This window comes from Colias philodice, chromosome 31 (assembly GCF_061535455.1).
Source record: "Colias philodice isolate Cphi_HAF_F1 chromosome 31, ilColPhil1 Martin Lab GWU primary, whole genome shotgun sequence".
Classification (NCBI taxonomy): domain Eukaryota; kingdom Metazoa; phylum Arthropoda; class Insecta; order Lepidoptera; family Pieridae; genus Colias; species Colias philodice.
Window position 1 is genome coordinate 1,755,460 of NC_143116.1, and position 20,738 is coordinate 1,776,197.

The 20,738-nt window shown below is 34.6% G+C and overlaps 1 long non-coding RNA gene across 1 annotated transcript in view; it reads left to right on the top strand.

Moving 5' to 3' along the window:
- LOC149475068 (uncharacterized) overlaps positions 1–20,738 on the top strand; it is an 87,342-nt gene that overhangs the window by 22,675 nt on the left and 43,929 nt on the right. The gene's annotated exons all lie outside the window — the stretch shown is intronic.

Genomic DNA, 20,738 nt, shown 5'->3' on the forward strand with positions numbered 1-20,738 from the left:
CGAAATTAAAAGTGTTAACTGCCTGTATCTATACAGGCAGTCAGAGTTCGTTTATGACGGAAAAAGCGTCGAAATATTTTAATAGTTATTATAAGCCAGAGAAATTTTCAGTTCGTACATCTCACGGTACGTCAACTCATGTAGGTTTAATCGAAACTCCGTTCTGGTATAAATACTTTGGTACGGGTGAAAGGACAATGAAGTTTAATTTTAGTGATCAATATGATATTTTAATGGGTACAGATATGATTGAGCAAGATAATGCTAAAATAGATTGAAGGAACGTAAATTAATTTTGCCGAGAAGTGAAATTCTAATTCATCATATGACTAATGAAAATTATTCAGATATTAATAATTATTGTGAAACTTATAAAGATTTATTTACTGAAGATGTAACGAATAGCGCGACTACGTCTATTAAGCATAAAATTAATTTAATTACTGATGAACCGATTTATCATCGTCGTTTTCGTTTGCCGCAAATTCAACAAAAGGAAGTTAATAAACAAATTATTAAATGAAAAAATAATTCAACCTTCCGAGTCGCCATGGTAGTCCCCAGTGCATATTGTGCCTAAGAAAATAGATCAGTCAGGCGTTAAGAAATGGCGAATGGTAATAGATTATAGGAGGTTAAATGAAATTACAAAATCTGATAAATTTCCGTTACCAAATATAGAAGAGTTATTTTCGAAGTTACAAGGGAATAAATATTTTATTACTTTAGTTTTAACTTCTGGATATCACCAAATTTTAATGGATAAAGATTCTATTGAGAAAACGGCATTTAGTACGCCTAATAGGCATTATAAATTTTTGAGAATGCCATTCGGTTTAAAGAACGCTCCCGCGACTTTTCAAAGAATAATATCTTAAAAACGAAAAAAAGTAGGAATATATGTTTAGTTTATTTAGATGATATTATTATATATTAAAAAAATAAGCAAGACCATATAAATAGGTTGCAGCAAGTTTTTGAAGCATTACGTAGAGTTAAGTTAAATAAGAATAAATATGTATTTATGGAGGAAGATTCGAATTTTTCGGTCCATATAAAATATTGAGTGTTGAACTTCATAATTAATATAAAATAAGTAATGGTAAGATACATCATGTAGAAGAACTAATTGTTTCAGTCTTCAGAATCAACTTCACTTTCGGAAACAAGTTCAAGCAGTTAGAACCGTCAGAAAATGTTATATTAGTTTAGTTCATTGAAATGTTACATTTTTTAGGCCTAACCTTGCGATTTTCAGAGGACGCTGAACATTTTCGCTTATAACTTTTTTATTTATAGTTCTACGACTAAAAGTTACTGGACCAAAGTTGTAGAGAATTTAATTTGCAACAAATAATGTACAACAAAGATACATTGTAAAAACCATATCAACCGCTATTTTCAAGATGGCGGCCGCGGGACAAGGGTGGCGACCCCACAAACTTGGTGATAGCTTCATACTGACCCCCCCTACACATCAAAAAAATAAAATTGCGTCCTCTAAAAAATGCAACCCTAAAATATGTAACTTTTCAATGGAGTAGTTGAATTGTAGCCTGCTCGAATTTTAGAAGGAAAGTGGTATATTATTCATAAGTTATCTGTTTTTTTTTATGGCGGGCTCAACGTGCGTCAGCAACCCTTTAAATTGCGTTTCTGTCATTCGCATTGATCTGTAAAATTCAGCAGGATCTTCCTTAGCAATTTCTTCAAAAAGTTTATTGCTGGCTCCATACTGAGAACGTCTGGTAATCCATTTTCTTTGCCATAATGTTTTAGGCCTATTGATTTCAAAATTGAGTTCATTTTCTATATCAGATACCACAACAGATACAATCTCTTTAATTATTTGTCTCAATATTAAGCGCTGTTCATCTTCCATTTCTAGAGACACTATGCACAACGGACAGTCCCACTACTTTGAGCTTCTTCCTAAACACTGTGTATACAGAGATGGAAAAGACTACTTAACACTTGACATTTATCGCGTTAAGTTAACGCTTAACACTTATCACTTCACACTTCGCAAAGTGTAAACCAGCCATTATATGAAGTAGCCATATTATGTGAGTACTTCTAAACCTACTGAATCCTAAACTTTACTTAACTTGAAAACCTCGATCTAACTAAACCTACCAAATAAATCAATCGCAATCAATGTATATCTATGCATCTATATGAGTATTTTTATTTACGTCGTCAACTAAGTTATCTACGAATATTTATATGTAACTAGCGGCCCGCCCCGGCTTCGCCCGTGGTACATATGAAAAATAGATGTTGGCCGATTCTCAGACTTACCCGATATGCACAGAAAATTTCATGAGAATCGATCCACCCGTTTCGGAGGAGTATGCAGACTAACATTGTGACACGAGAATTTTATATATAAGATGTAATGTATAATCCCGGACATATCTAAATTGTATATTATTATTATTATGGTTAATTTGTCAACTGTGTATTAGAAAATTGAAATGTATGTGACAATATTAATGTAATTTAAATATAATATTGTATTGCAATACCTGCATAAGGTTTCTAATATGTAAAATGTATTAGTATGCAATAAATTATTTGATTTGATTTGATACTTATGGCAGTATAAAAACCGTCATAACTTATTTAAATAAATATTTTTTTTTACTTTTGTAGCCCCAATCTCAAATGGTTGCCGAAGAACCAGCTAAAGAGATCAAATCAGAACCCTCAGTATCATTTTTTGGTACGTAAAATAACCATTACCGAGTAACCTACCTTGCCTAATAATTATAAATAAATAAATAACCATATTGAATGTAAAATCATTTTCTTTCAGGAACAAGAATCTTCGCAGAACAAAGAGAAGCTATCAGCTTCTGAGCATAAAGTTTACAAATGTAAATACTTGAAGCAAGTTAACAAGCTCAAAACTGGTTCAAAAGAGAAGAAAGGGAGTGATGTTCTGCAAGTTCTGCATGATAATGAAAATGTCCAAAGACTGTTTGGACACAAAATCAGCCCATCAATGGCGTTAATGCTCCAGTGCGATCTTCAAAATGGGCAAAGAAAGCACCAAGCAAGACGGTCAAACCTAAAGCAAAAATTTTTGGCTTTGGAGCTCTATAAAAAATCTCCTCGGACATATAAACTTATAAGCAGACTATTTTGCTTGCCAAGTCCATCAACATTAAGAAGGCTTTTGGGGAATTTTGCATTAAAAGCAGGAATCAATAAAATGTTATTTGAAAACATCAAAAAGTTATCAAAGAGAAACCCAGAAAGTAATGTGTGTTTTTTAACATTTGATGAAATGTCTATCATGAAAAATATATGTTACAATTCAAAATCGGATGAAATTGATGGGATGATACCCATGGACCACGGACTTCAAGAGAAATCTAAAGTTCTTTCGCTCAAGGTAACCATCTCGAAGAAGATTGTGCAAACAACAAGATAATAATATCAACTCTTCTACAACATTCGGCGCCACAGCTATAGGCGTATAAAATACTCTGAATACTTGAGATAGCAACCCAAAAGACAAATTATTCGGCGGTTTGCAAATATTGCTTTTTGGTGATATACTTCAACTCCCACCGGTAAAAGGGCGTTTTATTCAACCGCCATGGTTTTCGGGCGAAGTTAACTTATGGCAGCAGTTCTCATTTTGTGAACTTACGATAAATATGCGACAACGAAATGACATTGAGTTCATAGACCTCTTAAATAGCTTGCGGGTTGGTGACAGCTCAGTTGGAGTTACTTTGTGAGCGGCAACACGTGCCTTTGTCAGGAGATTTGCTGATGGGGTTGCTGTCCGTATATTCCCTACTGTTAGACAAGTAGATACATATAATGAAAGAATGACCGTTGAAAAAGCGAAAGCGCACCGCATGTACACAATAAATGCTGTAGATGAGTCTCGAGAGGTGGCAACCTATGGTAGGAATAACTACGGTGGTTTCTTGCCAACTATAAAGTTGAATATCGTATCGCGAGTCATGTTAAGGCGGAATATTTCCGTATCTGATGGGCTCGTGAATGGTGCCATGGGCATTGTTAAGAAAATTAAATGGCCTGCTCTCCGAAGACATCAATTGGAGGAAGGCGAGTTGCCTGAATCTGTGCTTATAAAATTTGATGACGCGACTGTTGGCCATAGAATAAAAGATAATGACGGTTGTGTAGCAATCTCACCTGCTTGTACAACATTTCAAGCGCAAAGAGGATATGGAGATGTCGAACGAAGAATGTTACCGCTCATCTTAAGCTTTTTTTTTAACGTTGGGAAATGCATTTACGCATCCCCCTCTGCTCCGCTCATCTTAAGCTTTTTTTTTTTTAACGTTCGGAAATGCATTTACGCATCCCCCTCTGCAGTTTTTCTGCGTGAGGGGGTATGTGGGACTCGCGAGAAGCCATACCCACTAAAACCCAACGGTGGTCACTGTTCACCTTCGGCGGCAGGGGTTAACAGCCACTGCGGCAGTAACCGTTCTCAAACTTCAGGGTACAACCCTTGATAAAGCAGTGATCGATTTAGGAAAAAAGAATTTCGCTAAAGGACAGATTTATGTAGCCCTCAGTTGCGTCAAAACCTTAAATGGCATTGCCATATCTGATTTGGATGGAAATAAGCTATTAAATCGACCCCACGACGAAAAATCATTAACAGAAATGACACGCTTGCGTGATCTTTCCAACAATTAGGTACCTAGTTTTCTTTAATAATTATTATTCAAATCGGTTCATAATTGGCGGAGTAATCGCGTATTTTTTTATTTGTTGATTTGTTGAAAAATAACTGATTAAAAATTGTAAATAGGTAGGTTTTCTAAGTATCAATAATTTTGTTGAATGTTTGAAGTAACTTATGTTTAGTTATGTCCCGTAATGAAAAGCAACTAGACAAAGAGAATGACTCTAACAAGGATATAGTGGCTGTGTATGATCCCCAAAAGGGGATGTTTCCGTATTTTACTATAAGAGCAAGTTGAACTGTCTCAACTTCACAATAACTTCACAACTTAAAAATCTTGATTCTTGAAAATCTGAAGACACTTCTAAATATTTACTAAAACTCGCATCGAACGCCGAGGATTATGATAAAATCAATTTAAATATGTTGCTACTTACTCTTCCTCACACTTTAAAACCTATAACTCAAATTATTAATCCATTTTAACATCAACATTTTCCGATTTATGGAAAAAAGCATTGGTGCGGCCTCTGCCTAAAAATCATAACCCTATCTCATTCAAAGACTTAAGGCCGATAAGTTTTTTGCCATGCATGTCAAAAATATTAGAAAGGGTTGTTTGTAAGCAACTTACGGAATTTATTGAAAAAAAATAACTTACTTCCCGTATTACCCTTTCCAGCACCCTGTTACATCTTTTTTTTTTTTTCAAAATCTAAGGAGACTGAAGAAAAAATTACAGTCAAATTGGCGCGAGTAGCGGAAGTCAAGCTTGCTTTTAATGCGGCTGACCACCTGGGAAAAGTATAGAAAGTTTTATATATAAAAAAAAAATTGAGACTAATATTACACGAAAACAGACTGCAAAAATTATATATAAAGGCATTGGTCCAAGCTATATTAGATTATTAGAATTTAATTTAACAGTTAAATATTAAACTCAATTCTAATAATCCTAGTTACAACCTAAATGGTTATGATATAGATGGACTAAAAGATATGCCTATAGTCTTGACATCATTCACAATGGAGACAATGCATCTAAGAAATTCAATAGTAATTGCTGAAGGGAAAGCTTATGAAGCAGACACAAGCATGACAAACTTCCCTATTAAAAATATGATCGGTGAATATCAAATCTCATTAGATAAGCAAACATTACATAATACACTAGCTTACTGCAGTGTGATATGATCTCCTATAATAGTCCATTGAATGAGTCCCTCCAAGGGGGGTCTAGAGTGCGTGAGTTAGTAACGTAAGATGTTTCTTCAGAAACATGTCAAGAGTCCCTAGGTAATAAACATACTAAAACCCCGGGCCACTAGGAGGAGCCCCGGAGTGGGGGGAGGGGGGAAATGGGTCCATTTTTTCATTTTTCGCTTAAATCTCAAAAACGGTATATGTTAGAGAAAAACTTTCAAGGAAAAATTGAAAGGCCATAAAATTATCTACAAGTTGTACCTGAATCATTTTTTCCTATATCCTACCGTTTCTGAGTTATACGCAGTAAAACATGATTTTGGCTCAAACAATTTCAACATCAATCGATCAAAAAATATTTCTTTCTTCCAAAAAACTCAAATGTGCAACTTGTGACCAGTACTGATAGATTGCTCTTAATTAGGTCTATAATTGGTAAAATAAACACATTCCTCCATGGAAGCCTTTAGGAGGAATCGATTGTCAAAATATTATATTAGGGCAGTTTGAGTTACTGAACTTGGTCTTTTTATTTTTTTCTTCCAAAAAACTCAAAAGTGCAACTTGTGACCGGTACAGATAGATTGCTCATAATTAGGACTATCATTGCTAAAAATACCAGATTCCACCACGGAGGCGTTTACGGGGAATTGAATTTTATCAGGGTAGTTACGATACATGAACTTTTTATTTTTTTTCTTCCAAAAAGCTCAAAAGTGCAACTTGTGACCGGTACAGATAGATTGCTCATAATTAGGTCTATCATTTATAAAAATACCAGATTCCACCATGGAGGCGTTTACGGGGAATTGAATTTTATTAGGGTAGTTAGTTAAAAAGTTCATGTATCGTAACTACCCTAATAAAATTCAATACCTCCTAAAGGCCTCCATGGTGGAATCTGGTTTTTTTATCAATGATAGACCTAATTATGAGCAATCTATCGGTACCGGTCACAAGTTGCACTTTTGAGTTTTTTTGGAAGAAAAAAAATAAAAAGTTCAAGTATCGTATCTACCCTAATAAAATTCAATTCCCCGTAAACGCCTCCGTGGTGGAATCTAGTATTTTTATCAATGATAGACCTAATTATGAGCAATCTATCTGTACCGGTCACAAGTTGCACTTTTGAGTTTTTTGGAAGAAAAAAATAAAAAGATCAAGTTCAGTAACTCAAACTACCCTAATATAGTATTTTGACAATCGATTCCTCCTAAAGGCTTCCATGGAGGAATGTGTTTATTTTACCAATTATAGACCTAATTAAGAGCAATCTAACAGTACCAGTCACAAGTTGCACTTTTGAGTTTTTTGGAAGAAAAAAATAAAAAGATCAAGTTCATTAACTCAAACTACCCTAATATAGTATTTTGAAAATCGATTCCTCCTAAAGGCTTCCATGGAGGAATGTGTTTATTTTACTAATTATAGACCTAATTAAGAGCAATCTATCAGTATCGGTCACAAGTTGCACTTTTGAGTTTTTTTGGAGAAAAAAAATAAAAAGTTCAAGTATCGTAACTACCCTAATAAAATTCAATTCCACGTAAACGCCTCCGTGTTGGAATCTGGTATTTTTATCAATAATAGACCCAATTATGAGCAATCTATCTGTACCGGTCACAAGTTGCACTTATGAGTTTTTTGGAAGAAAAAATAAAAAGATCAAGTTCAGTAACTCAAACTACCATAATATAATATTTTGACAATCGATTCCTCCTAAAGGCTTCCATGGAGGAATGTGTTTATTTTACCAATTATAGACCTAATTAAGAGCAATCTATCAGTACCGGTCACAAGGTGCATTTTTGAGTTTTTTGGAAGAAAGAAATATTTTTTGATCGATTGATGTGGAAATTGTTTGAGCCAAAATCATGTTTTACTGCGTATAACTCAGAAACGGTAGAATATAGGAAAAAATGATTCAGGTACAACTTGTAGATAATTTTATGGCCTTTCAACTTTTCCTTGAAAGTTTTTCTCTATCATGTACCGTTTTTTAGATTTAAGCGAAAAATGAAAAAATGGACCCATTTTCCCCCTCCCCCCACTCCGGGGCTCCTCCTAGTGGCCCGGGGTTTTAGTATGTTTATTACCTAGGGACTCTTGACATGTTTCCGAAGAAACATCTTACGTTACTAACTCACGCACTCTAGAACTTTTTATTCAATGGACTATAAGGGAAATTGTTCATATGATAAGCCTGCTGTAGACAGGATTATTTCTAATACTTACAACTTAATCCCAAATGGCCAACCATTTAGAAGTGGAAACAATATACTCAGGAGGAATATACCAATATCTGCATCTGCAAACCTAGTAATAGGGTCAGTTGAATAACAGTCTTCAAGAGGAGAGTGAACAGGTACATTCTAGGGAAGCGCGCTCCATCTTAGGCCACATCTCAGCTTACCATCAGGCGAGATCGTGGCCAAGCGCTTCCCTATTGCAGCGTTAAAAAAAAAGTTGAAATTGATTCTTTACAAGTTTCACCAAGCTACTGCAAATTATCATTAGATAATACTATAGCTTGTACAAGCTGTGATGATAAACCACAAGCAATATTTAAAGCATATGATATTAAAAATGAAGGCTTATTAGAATTTGAGACTAATTGCATATGGACAAGAAAGTTTTTAAGTTACACACCAGAGCCATTTATAATGACTCTGGAGGATGAAGCGAAGAAATATTTATTACTAGATTTCCGCCCGCGGCTTCGCCCGCGTTTTCAAAGGCAAACCCGCATAGTTCCCGTTCCCGTGGGATTTCCGGGATAAAACCTATCCTATGTGTTAATCCAAGTTACCCTCTATACGTGTGTTAAATTTCATTGTAATCGGTTCAGTAGTTTTTACGTGAAAGAGTAACAAACATCCATACATCCATACATCCATACATCCTTACAAACTTTCGCCTTTATAATATTAATAGGATTTGTGAAATCAACGAACCAAACGTTGATTGTATCATTACTCAAGACTATTCAGAAAATACAATGGAAGCACTTGAATCAGCATTAACTGACAAGGCTTTCTGGGGGACATTCATAAGATCTTGGAATATAATAGCATTATGTTCTGTGGCAAGTGTTGCAGTAATTAAATTAGCTAGATAAGGGAAGCATTTAAAACAAGCAATTATTTAGAAAAGAGTGGAATATAAACTAATAAGATTTTAATATTTACTGAATTTTATGTAATCCATTATTTATTAGAATCAACCACGTGTTATTAATGGTAAATTTATAGTAGTACTAGCGGTCCGCCCCGGCTTCGCCCGTGGTACATGTTTACGTTTTCTCTACATAAGAACCATCCTCGTACTTCAAGAAATATAATAAAAAAAGAATTATCGAAATCGGTTCAGCCGTTCTCGAGTTATGCGCTTACCAACACATTATGCGATTCATTTTTATATATAAGAAGATGTAAGATATATCTTAATATAACCAATAATATTCATTTTTTATGTTACTTAGAGTATAGTATTAGAGTAAGTAGTGTGTAATTTGGTATTATAATGTTATTATATTAGTTTAGTAATAATTGATACTACAGACAGTCCTGAATTGGTGATTGGACATGAAATTGAAATACTGAAACAGTTGATACCATTGTTACAACCTTTCGAATTTGAAGGGAATCTTCGGGTCAGAATTATGTCACATTATCTAAAATAATACCAATGATAAATTGTTTAACACGTTCAATGCGGAACGAGACCTTTTAGTTCTCGTTTGTGACGTTTTAGTATCGCGCAAGTGAAATCCTATGTCCATCTCATTTCGGCAAATGATATTTCATTATGAGAAAATGTTGCAGAAGACTCTAATGGAGATGAATGGGTTGACATAGAGGACACGACTCCGGAATTCGAAGAATACCCACACGAATGTCAATACAATGTACCTTAAAATGTTAAGACACCGGATGAGATATTTAGACTGTTTCTAACAGATGAGATAGTTGACAAGATGATCCTTAAAACTAATTTGTTCGCGGAAAAATTTCTTACTAATCCAGGCTTAAAGAAAAAATCTCGGTTCCGTTATTGGAAACCAATTTACAGAGAAGAGTTGCTGAAGTTTCTAGGTGTTGCCTTAGTTACGGGTTTGAATAAAGTTCCTCACATCAATGATTACTGGTCCCAAAATATTATGTATAGTAACGAATCTATATACATATATAAAAGAAAGTGTATGTGTTAAGTGTATGTTCCAACATAACTCGAGATCTGCTGAACCAATTTTTATGGTTTTAGATTTGTGGGATTTGTCTCCGCCCAGAATAGCAGAATAAATCCTAAAAACAACAAAAACTCGACCAATAATTATTTTCCAAAAATTTTGATTTTCGTACATGTCAATCATTAGTTGTCAATCCTGTCAAATACGGTAAATATTGTTTGACATTCATGCGTTCAAAAATGTATTGTGTAAAATTATTAAAAAGTCAAAAGGGTGAATAAACTATTGTCTGTATTATTTTTTTAATCAATTATTGAAAAGTGCAATTAAAGCAGATACATAAAAATTCCTCAAATATTTGTGTTTACTCGTGCTTTCAGAAATTGATCTATTCATTACATTTACATGTAATCCAAAATGGATGGAAATTATTCAACTGCTGCTTCCCGGACAATTATCAAGTGATCGCCTCGACATTACCACACGTGTTTTCAAGCAATGTGTTACATTAAAGCAACACAATAACACACACAGTAAAGCTGAAACACACATCTTTCGGATTATTCAATGATGGATGTATTCAACCGAATGAAAAAAATCAGGCTTGCAGCATGCACACATTTTAATTTGGTTAGTCAAAGGAATTCGAGCAGATTAAATAGATGAGATTGTATGTGCGGAGATTGCTAATCCTGAAACCGATCTAGACCGAGATTATTTTGTAATCATGAATATGATTCATGGACCGTGTGGCATTATCAACCGCCAATCACCATGTATGGTTGACAGCGAGTGTTCCAAAAGGTATCCACGAAAATTTTCTGTAGAGACTATCACAGGCAAAACGATGATAAAGAATGAAAAGTGTTAATCCGAGTGCATCCCAGGCTGCAAAACGTAGTTTAATTCAATAATTTTTCTCTGGCATGTATATGAAGTAATTAAGTATCTAATTATTGTTTTTTTTTTTTATTCTATTTACCTATACCTATGTGTTATTCATCGAAATAAAATGCTGTTATAGAGTTTAGTTTAAGCTTTATTCTTTATTTTGTATCATTGTATTCCCTTCATCAAAGCCTAAATTAGTTCCAAGACCAATAGCCCAAAGGTAACACGACATTCATGACTGGGCGGTACGAAGTTCGCCGGGCCAGCTAGCATAAAGAATAAAACACATAAATACGGAGTAAAGCTTTACAAATTATGTACTGTTAACGGATTTACTTGCAATATGATTGTGTATACAGGAAAAGGACAGGATGGACGGGAAAAGAACCATGGAATGAAGTTAATTATGCGACCTATTTAAGAAGTGTGATAATTTATACATTTTTGTAGCAGTAAAGACCATCTGCAAATAGTATCATTATTCGTTTGTTTTGTTTTGGAAATAACATTTCACTTTGAGGTTAAATTTGTTTTTTGAGAAAATAATGTTAACTACGACAATTTGAAAGTGAAGTGTTTTGGGAGTAACTAAATAGATTATGTCTATCATGAGTGTATTGACACACGAGTGATTCATGCTCAAATAGAGCGAAAAAAGAAATGTACTAATATGTCTATTGTCTATACATTTACCATCAGATTGGTACAATTTAGTTAGATTGACAAGTCCAACATAAGTGTAATTGTCATGAAAAACGACATGTTTCTAGATTTTGCCAGTTTGTTCAAGGGTCCACTGCAATTGAGGAAGGTCGATTTATCTGGGGAAAAATTTATATGGCATGATGTGAAATAGTTTCGGTACAATGGCGAAAATGAATCAGGCGTGGTACAATTTAAAACTAAATTAGACTCAGCTAAATTCAAAACATCTCCTTTTGCAGAAGAGGCAAATGAACCATTAAATCTTCAGAAATGATACGATAAATCATTACCCATAAGTCAGGAAAAGAAAAAAGATCTCCTTAGTATTCTTCATTTGATCGACAGTAATTGCCACTTATAAGAATTTAGCCACCAATTCAAACATCCATGATGTGGACCCGGACTTGGAAGGATTTGAAGATCTCTAAAATGATTGCTATGTACATATCTAGTTTTTACATAGTAACTTTTGCTATGTAAAAACGAGATAAGTAATTAAATTTAATATTTTGATTATTTTTCTTGTTAAGGTAAAATGGGACATGTCAATTATTTTTTTAATACTGTTTTAAATAAAACTTCTTAAAACTAACGATTGTTTAATTACATCCTATAAGAGTCACTAATAAATTTGAGCATTGAAAAAAATATAATTATATAATAAAACAAAAGAGTTGTTTTCTTAATTTGCTTCTACTGAAAAGTTATAGTCACTAGACGCTCATACATTGCATTCTTTAAGGTTGGAAATCTCCAACTACAAACCAGATTATGCTAAACTACTACTAAGATACTCAGACGCAATGCTCACACTAATATACGTAAATAAGTAGTTAGTACATATACTTTCACGTTTATGTTTTTTCTCTTCATTAAATAAAAAATGCTATATGATTGTGTACTGAATTATGCTGTTTCATTTAAGATTTCTAGACCCTGTGCGATCTACCAATTACATACGGTAGATCGCACAGGGTCTCGTTAGTGAACAAGATATCTTGGGTCCAATCAAGTTGGCCACCCCTGTTCTAGTTTATGTACTTATCTCCTTTTTCCATGATACCACAGAATTGTGGCATGCAATGCGTTAGGGAAGAGTGACTGGTTCCAAAATTTATGAGGCGGTGAAATGCAAAACTGCAGTTGGTGCATTAGTCAACAGAATATTAGGAGGATATAAAGTGCCAGAGACGCAATCTATAAAAAGAGGCAAAACATTGGATAATCTAGTAATACAGGAGCTTGAAGTACAATTAAATATCCACATTGAGAAACAGGGCTTAATATTACTATCCCCTATAATTGGAGTATCCCCAGATGGCTTTTGCAAGGACTTTGTCATTGAAGTGTAAAGTCCAATGAGTGAAAAAGCAATGAAAAAGTACATAAAAGAAAATGAAATCAAAGAAAAATTTAAAGCACAAATTATGCTCCAGATGCTTGCTGCTGAAAGGAAACTGAACCCAACCATCAAATTTTTGTGGCAATGAATATGCCTAAGATTCACCTTCGAATTATTAGAAAATACTTAACACCTACGGCTTTCTCTGTACCTTCAGAGAGAGTGGCGTCTGCCGTAAATCTTGCGTTTCCTAACAATAGAAGCCGGCAGACAGCGTTACATGTAAAGAGCAGAGTTTTTCTACTTTTACTATCGGACAAAATATACTGGTTTGCCTGATTTATTAAAAGTTAGAAGATCGCTTTATTGTGTCTGATATGTATGTTGTTTTGTCTAATAAAAAAGAATAACTATAAAAATAACTTCGTTTCTATTGAGATATTTGTACATTAAAATAATTTACATTTTGTATAAAAATTACAAAAGTCATATCTTTCATAAATCACTATATTAATAATGTCTTGCCAAGCACAGTTAAAACACTGTATTTATTTTCCGATACCTAGTGCAGCAGCGCAAAATAAGAACTCGACTTTGGTTCAATATCTGTTTACTCTTACAAAGTGTTCATCTATTGAGATGATTGTTCATCGATTTCCTGAACCGTAATAGAAAAGTTTAACAGAAAGAAGGATTATGTTTTCACTACATCAGAATATGCCGAATGTTTATAAATAAAATATGAGAGAATTTTTCTTGAATTTGGTGCAAATCGGAGGCAGATCCCAACTTTAAAAAATCGTAATAACTCTAAAACTTAGTTATTTATTCTGAAAATCATGGTAAAATTTGCAAGAAATCTAAACTCAGGTCATGTGAAACATTTGTTTGAAAATTTCTGGCAGAATATGAACTGGGAGCAGCGAGGATCATTTATAACTGCACACATCGAACCAATACGATGAGTCAAATAGCACGCTTGAAGCCTCTGTGTTTGCTTCATGCTTAGTAGACCATTTAGAGAAGGTTTTGAGTCAGAAATTATTGCCTGTGATTTTATATTCCGATGGTTGTTGCGCTCAAAATCGCAATGCTACCTTAAGTAATGCTTTATTACGTTTAGCGATTGAAAAAAATATTGTGATTAGGTACTCAAAAGTATCTGGAAAAGGCCATACTCACATGGAATGTGACTCGGTACACAGTACAATATAGTGCAAATTAAAAGGTAAAGAAATTTTCCTTCCACAACAATACATGGCAATAAGTAAAATTGCTAGGAGTGATCCTATGACTTACGAAGCTCGTTATTTGGACTATAACTTTTTCACAGACTTTTCGAAAGAATTGATTTTGAAATCTATACGTCCTGGTAAAAAACAGGTGACCCAGTCGTCACAGATATACGTATGCTAGAATACAGACCAAATGCCACAATTTGCCAACACAGCTCAAGTCATAAAAAACAAGTTAAAATAAAGTAAATTGTCAAAATAAGTATAAATAATTATTTGTTAACCGCTAACTAGAGTATGTATTAAGTTATGACAGGAATAATCCCCAGATTTTTTAAAATAGACAGTTTTTTACGTCTCCTGTAAAGTTGGAAAAATGACTTAGGCGGTGTTGTAAGCTAAGGGACGATATGTGTCCATCCACTTTATGGAAGATTTTGCGGAAAAATCTTGGTTTGCGTGTTTACAAAATCCAACTCGTGCAAGAATTGAAGCCTCGCGATCACCTAGCAAGGCGTAGATTCGGTGAATGGGCCCAAAATAAGATTGCCGTCGATCCCGATTTTCACAAGCGAATTTTGTTTAGCGATGAAGCTCACTTTTGGTTGAATGGATATATGTCAATAAACAGAACTGCAGTATTTGGAGTGATGATAATCCTCAAGTGTATGTTGAGACACCGTTACATCCGGAAAAACTGACTGTGTGGTGTGCTTTATGGGCTGGTGGAATAATTGGTCCGTACTTCTTTAACCTTCCTATACTCGCGCATCCGTCCGAGAGACCGACGGAATGATTTTTTGTTTATAATTCAAAGAATTCAAGAAAGGATAATGCTAGGATAACGCGCTTTCTTGTACTTGCCTAATTCGACACGACCTTAAAATTGGTGGGACGCGTGACCTCGAGCGGAGGGCCTATTTGGGTGAACTAAGCGCCATTCAGTGCGAGAGACCGGCGCGAGTATACGTGTTATTATTTTTGGTAAGTAATATTTTTTTATTATAATGATTTTATGAGTTTGTTTTATCGATTGCATTTTTTTTATAAACACGTGTATTTCTAACTATCTGTTGATTGATTAATTTTACATAGCTTTTATTATATTTTTTTGTTATTTTATAATTCAAAGTACATATTTATATCAGTGTATTGTATAAAATCATATAGTTATTTTTGTGTTATAGGTTTGTTTATCGACGTAAACAATAATGAATGAGGAGCAGATTAGATTGATTTTGGAAGAAGCGGGGCCGGATACAGATTATGAGGATGAAAATGACAGTGAGGTGGAAGATCACGTTGAAGAAAGGGAAGCAAATACGGATACCGAACAAGAAGGTGATTCAGACAGTGAGTTAGAGAATGGACAAAGAGGTTACTACCTTGGGAAGGATTCCCGAACAAAATGGAATAAAACTGCTCCTTCGATAGTAGGAAGAAGGCGTGCAAGGAACGTAATAACTGAACAACTAGGTGTAAAAGGTGTCGCTAAATTCGTGAAAGAAGTAGGTGAGATTTGGAAATTGGTTTTTACTTATACAGTAATACATAAAATTTTACAGCATACCAATGATCAGTTGCTATTATTACGCCCACTGTATACGAGAGAAAGAGATTGTGCTCCTACTGATGAAGTGGAAATTCAGGCCCTTTTAGGTATTTTAATTTTTGCTGGAGTCAAAAAGAATGGACGACTGAATGAAAGATTTTTTCAAGACCAGAAGGTTCTGCACCAGAAATATATCATTTAGTTATGAGTAAAAGTCGTTTTTATCTGCTGATGCGCTGTCTGAGATTTGACGATAAGAGAACACGACTTGAAAGAGCTGCCATTGATAAATTAGCTCCAATTAGAGAAATTTTTGACAAGATTGTTTCTGCGTTCCCGAAATATTATAACGCCTCTCAGTATGTCACTATTGACGAAAAGTTTAGAAGCATTCAGAGGTCGCTGTGGCTTTCGTCAATATATCCCATCAAAACCAAACAAATATGGGATAAAAATCTATGCAATGACTGATGCTAAAGTGTTTTATACACTAAACCTGGAAGTATATGTTGGTAAGCAGTTTGAGGGTCCTTATTTCGTTGACAACTCTTCCTTGGCTTTGGTTTTACGTCTTTGTGAAATAATTCGTAACATTGGTCGAAACATTACCTGCGATAATTTTTTTACTAGCCTGCCTTTGCTGGATACCCTAGAAAAAGATTATAAGCTGACTATGCTTGGAACAATTCGAAAAAATAAGAGAGAATTGCCAGTATAATTCACTGACGCAAACGTCGTCAAGAGCGTTCGAGTTTGTTTGGTCATAAAGGCAATTGTGCACTGGTTTCTTACGTCTCTAAAAAAAATAAAAACGTTTTACTCTTGTCTAGTATGCACGATGATGAAAAGATCAACGAAGTGACCGGTAAACCTGAAATTATCATGGATTATAATTCAACAAAAGGAGGCGTCGATACTGTAGACAAAATGTGCGCGTCGTACAATGTCGCCAGAGGTACCAACAGATGGCCGATGGTGGTTTTTTATAGCCTGATGAATGTGACAGGAATCAATTCATACATTATTTATGCTCAAAATAACCCAAACAAAAATATTGAAAGAAGAGTTTTTCTAGAAAAACTGTCCTATGAACACATTGATGCACACTTGAGAAGACGCGCGACAGCTACTTGTTTGCCAAAGATGATAAGACAGAGATGTGCTGAAATCTGCAAGCTCGATGGTCCAGAATCATCATATACTGCCAACAACCTAGGACCAGGGCGTTGTCGCTTTTGTAGCTCAAAAAAAAACCGAAAAACCCGTTACAACTGCGTTACATGCAAAAAATATTTTTGTTTGGAGCACGCGATTATGGATTGCTCTGACTGCTATCCTAATCAAACCCAAGATGATTAGACTTACTTTTCTTATACCTAGTATAGTTGTTTAGAAGATATTATAATATATTTATGTTTTGACTTCAGAAGAATTTAATTTTGGTTCACTTTTTGTAGTATGTAAGAATAACTGATTTTTTTCAAAGGCTGTTTCGGAACACCTTAAAACAATAATAAATACAAATTATTTAATCACAATTAATTTTGTTTCATTAAACACATTCCCAACTTTAAATAGAACAAACACTTTTAAAACATTTTCCCCAAAAGATAAAAACTACAGCATTTATAGTATCGGTCCGTGAGACCGTGCGCGAGTATAGGTGTTACACGGTGCGCGAGTATAGGTTACGTGAATTGGCCTCGAAGATCGTGCGATCTAACGCCACTTGATTATTTTCTGTGGGGATATGTGAAGTCCCAAGTCTACGCCGATAAGCCTTAAACTATTGACCACTTCGAGGACAACATTCGGCGCGTTATTGCCGATATACGGCCACAAATGTTGGAAAAAGTCGTCGAAAATTGGACCTCTAGATTAGACTACGTCCGAGCCAGCCGTGGGGGACATATGCCAGAAGTCATATTTAAATTATAATGCCAGAAGATTGTCTTTCGCATAAAATAAATAGTCCATTGAATAAAAAGTTCTAGAGTGCGTGAGTTAGTAACGTAAGATGTTTCTTCGGAAACATGTCAAGAGTCCCTAGGTAATAAACATACTAAAACCCCGGGCCACTAGGAGGAGCCCCGGAGTGGGGGGAGGGGGAAAATGGGTCCATTTTTTCATTTTTCGCTTAAATCTCAAAAACGGTACATGTTAGAGAAAAACTTTCAAGGAAAAGTTGAAAGGCCATAAAATTATCTACAAGTTGTACCTGAATCATTTTTTCCTATATCCTACCGTTTCTGAGTTATACGCAGTAAAACATGATTTTGGCTCAAACAATTTCCACATCAATCGATCAAAAAATATTTCTTTCTTCCAAAAAACTCAAAAGTGCAACTTGTGACCGGTACTGATAGATTGCTCTTAATTAGGTCTATAATTGGTAAAATAAACACATTCCTCCATGGAAGCCTTTAGGAGGAATCGATTGTCAAAATATTATATTATGGTAGTTTGAGTTACTGAACTTGATCTTTTTATTTTTTTCTTCCAAAAAACTCATAAGTGCAACTTGTGACCGGTACAGATAGATTGCTCATAATTGGGTCTATCATTGATAAAAATACCAGATTCCAACACGGAGGCGTTTACGGGGAATTGAATTTTATTAGGGTAGTTACGATACTTGAACTTTTTATTTTTTTTCTCCAAAAAAACTCAAAAGTGCAACTTGTGACCGATACTGATAGATTGCTCTTAATTAGTTCTATAATTAGTAAAATAAACACATTCCTCCATGGAAGCCTTTAGGAGGAATCGATTTTCAAAATACTATATTAGGGTAGTTTGAGTTACTGAACTTGATCTTTTTATTTTTTTCTTCCAAAAAACTCAAAAGTGCAACTTGTGACTGGTACTGTTAGATTGCTCTTAATTAGGTCTATAATTGGTAAAATAAACACATTCCTCCATGGAAGCCTTTAGGAGGAATCGATTGTCAAAATACTATATTAGGGTAGTTTGAGTTACTGAACTTGATCTTTTTATTTTTTTCTTCCAAAAAACTCAAAAGTGCAACTTGTGACCGGTACAGATAGATTGCTCATAATTAGGTCTATCATTGATAAAAATACTAGATTCCACCATGGAGGCGTTTACGGGGAATTGAATTTTATTAGGGTAGATACGATACTTGAACTTTTTATTTTTTTTCTTCCAAAAAAACTCAAAAGTGCAACTTGTGACTGGTACCGATAGATTGCTCATAATTAGGTCTATCATTGATAAAAAAACCAGATTCCACCATGGAGGCCTTTAGGAGGTATTGAATTTTATTAGGGTAGTTACGATACATGAACTTTTTAACTAACTACCCTAATAAAATTCAATTCCCCGTAAACGCCTCCATGGTGGAATCTGGTATTTTTATCAATGATAGACCTAATTATGAGCAATCTATCTGTACCGGTCACAAGTTGCACTTTTGAGCTTTTTGGAAGAAAAAAAATAAAAAGTTCATGTATCGTAACTACCCTGATAAAATTCAATTCCCCGTAAACGCCTCCGTGGTGGAATCTGGTATTTTTAGCAATGATAGACCTAATTATGAGCAATCTATCTGTACCGGTCACAAGTTGCACTTTTGAGTTTTTTGGAAGAAAAAAATAAAAAGATCAAGTTCAGTAACTCAAACTGCCCTAATATAATATTTTGACAATCGATTCCTCCTAAAGGCTTCCATGGAGGAATGTGTTTATTTTACCAATTATAGAACTAATTAAGAGCAATCTATCAGTACTGGTCACAAGTTGCACATTTGAGTTTTTTGGAAGAAAGAAATATTTTTTGATCGATTGATGTTGAAATTGTTTGAGCCAAAATCATGTTTTACTGCGTATAACTCAGAAACGGTAGGATATAGGAAAAAATGATTCAGGTACAACTTGTAGATAATTTTATGGCCTTTCAATTTTTCCTTGAAAGTTTTTCTCTAACATGTACCGTTTTTGAGATTTAAGCGAAAAATGAAAAAATGGACCCATTTCCCCCCTCCCCCCACTCCGGGGCTCCTCCTAGTGGCCCGGGGTTTTAGTATGTTTATTACCTAGGGACTCTTGACATGTTTCCGAAGAAACATCTTACGTTACTAACTCACGCACTCTAGACCCCCCTTGGAGGGACTCATTCAATGGACTAAAATGTCATATCAATAAAAAAAAACATCTTTGTTTTATTCCATTTCAAAGTTCTATACCTCTAAAAAAACACCCTTTACAAAGAACTGGATATGAGAAGCTCCTAAAAATTTTGATTAAAATAAAACCACGTGCAACTATCGACGACGTAAAGAAAAAAAATAATAGTCTGCGGTCAAATTATAGAAGAGAATTAAAAAAGATCATCACTCCGAAAAGGTCAGATGCTGGTACGAGTGAAGTTTATGTTCCAAAATCGTGAACATTTAAGTATAAGACGTGTCGTTCCGTCCCGCTTGAACGGTTAGTGCATAAACAAATAGATGTATGCCATAATGCACCTTATTTCGAATGGAAGAAGATATAATAATAGACAGCGTTGACCACAATAACACTTCAATACAACAAAATGATCAGGATTCCGGGAATTATTTAATAGAAATTAAATGAATGAATTTGAAGAGACTAGTTCGCAGTCGAATCAAATCAACTATAGCTAGTGATATAATCTATTATATATTATATATATTAAATGAATCGCAAAATGTGTTGTTAAGCGCATAACTCGAAAACGGCTGATCCGATTTCGTTAATTTTTATTTCGCTTCAAGCTTCTGCTTGCACACACATTTAAAAGAATTATACGTCTCTGTGGTGATGTAATTAATGCGTATTACGAACGAATGGATTTTGAAGAATTGTCTTGTACATTTGAATGCTCTTGGGGCTTTGTTAAAAATAACCCAATATTATTTACAACGGCTAGGGAAATGTGCGGTAATTTGCGTCATCCCA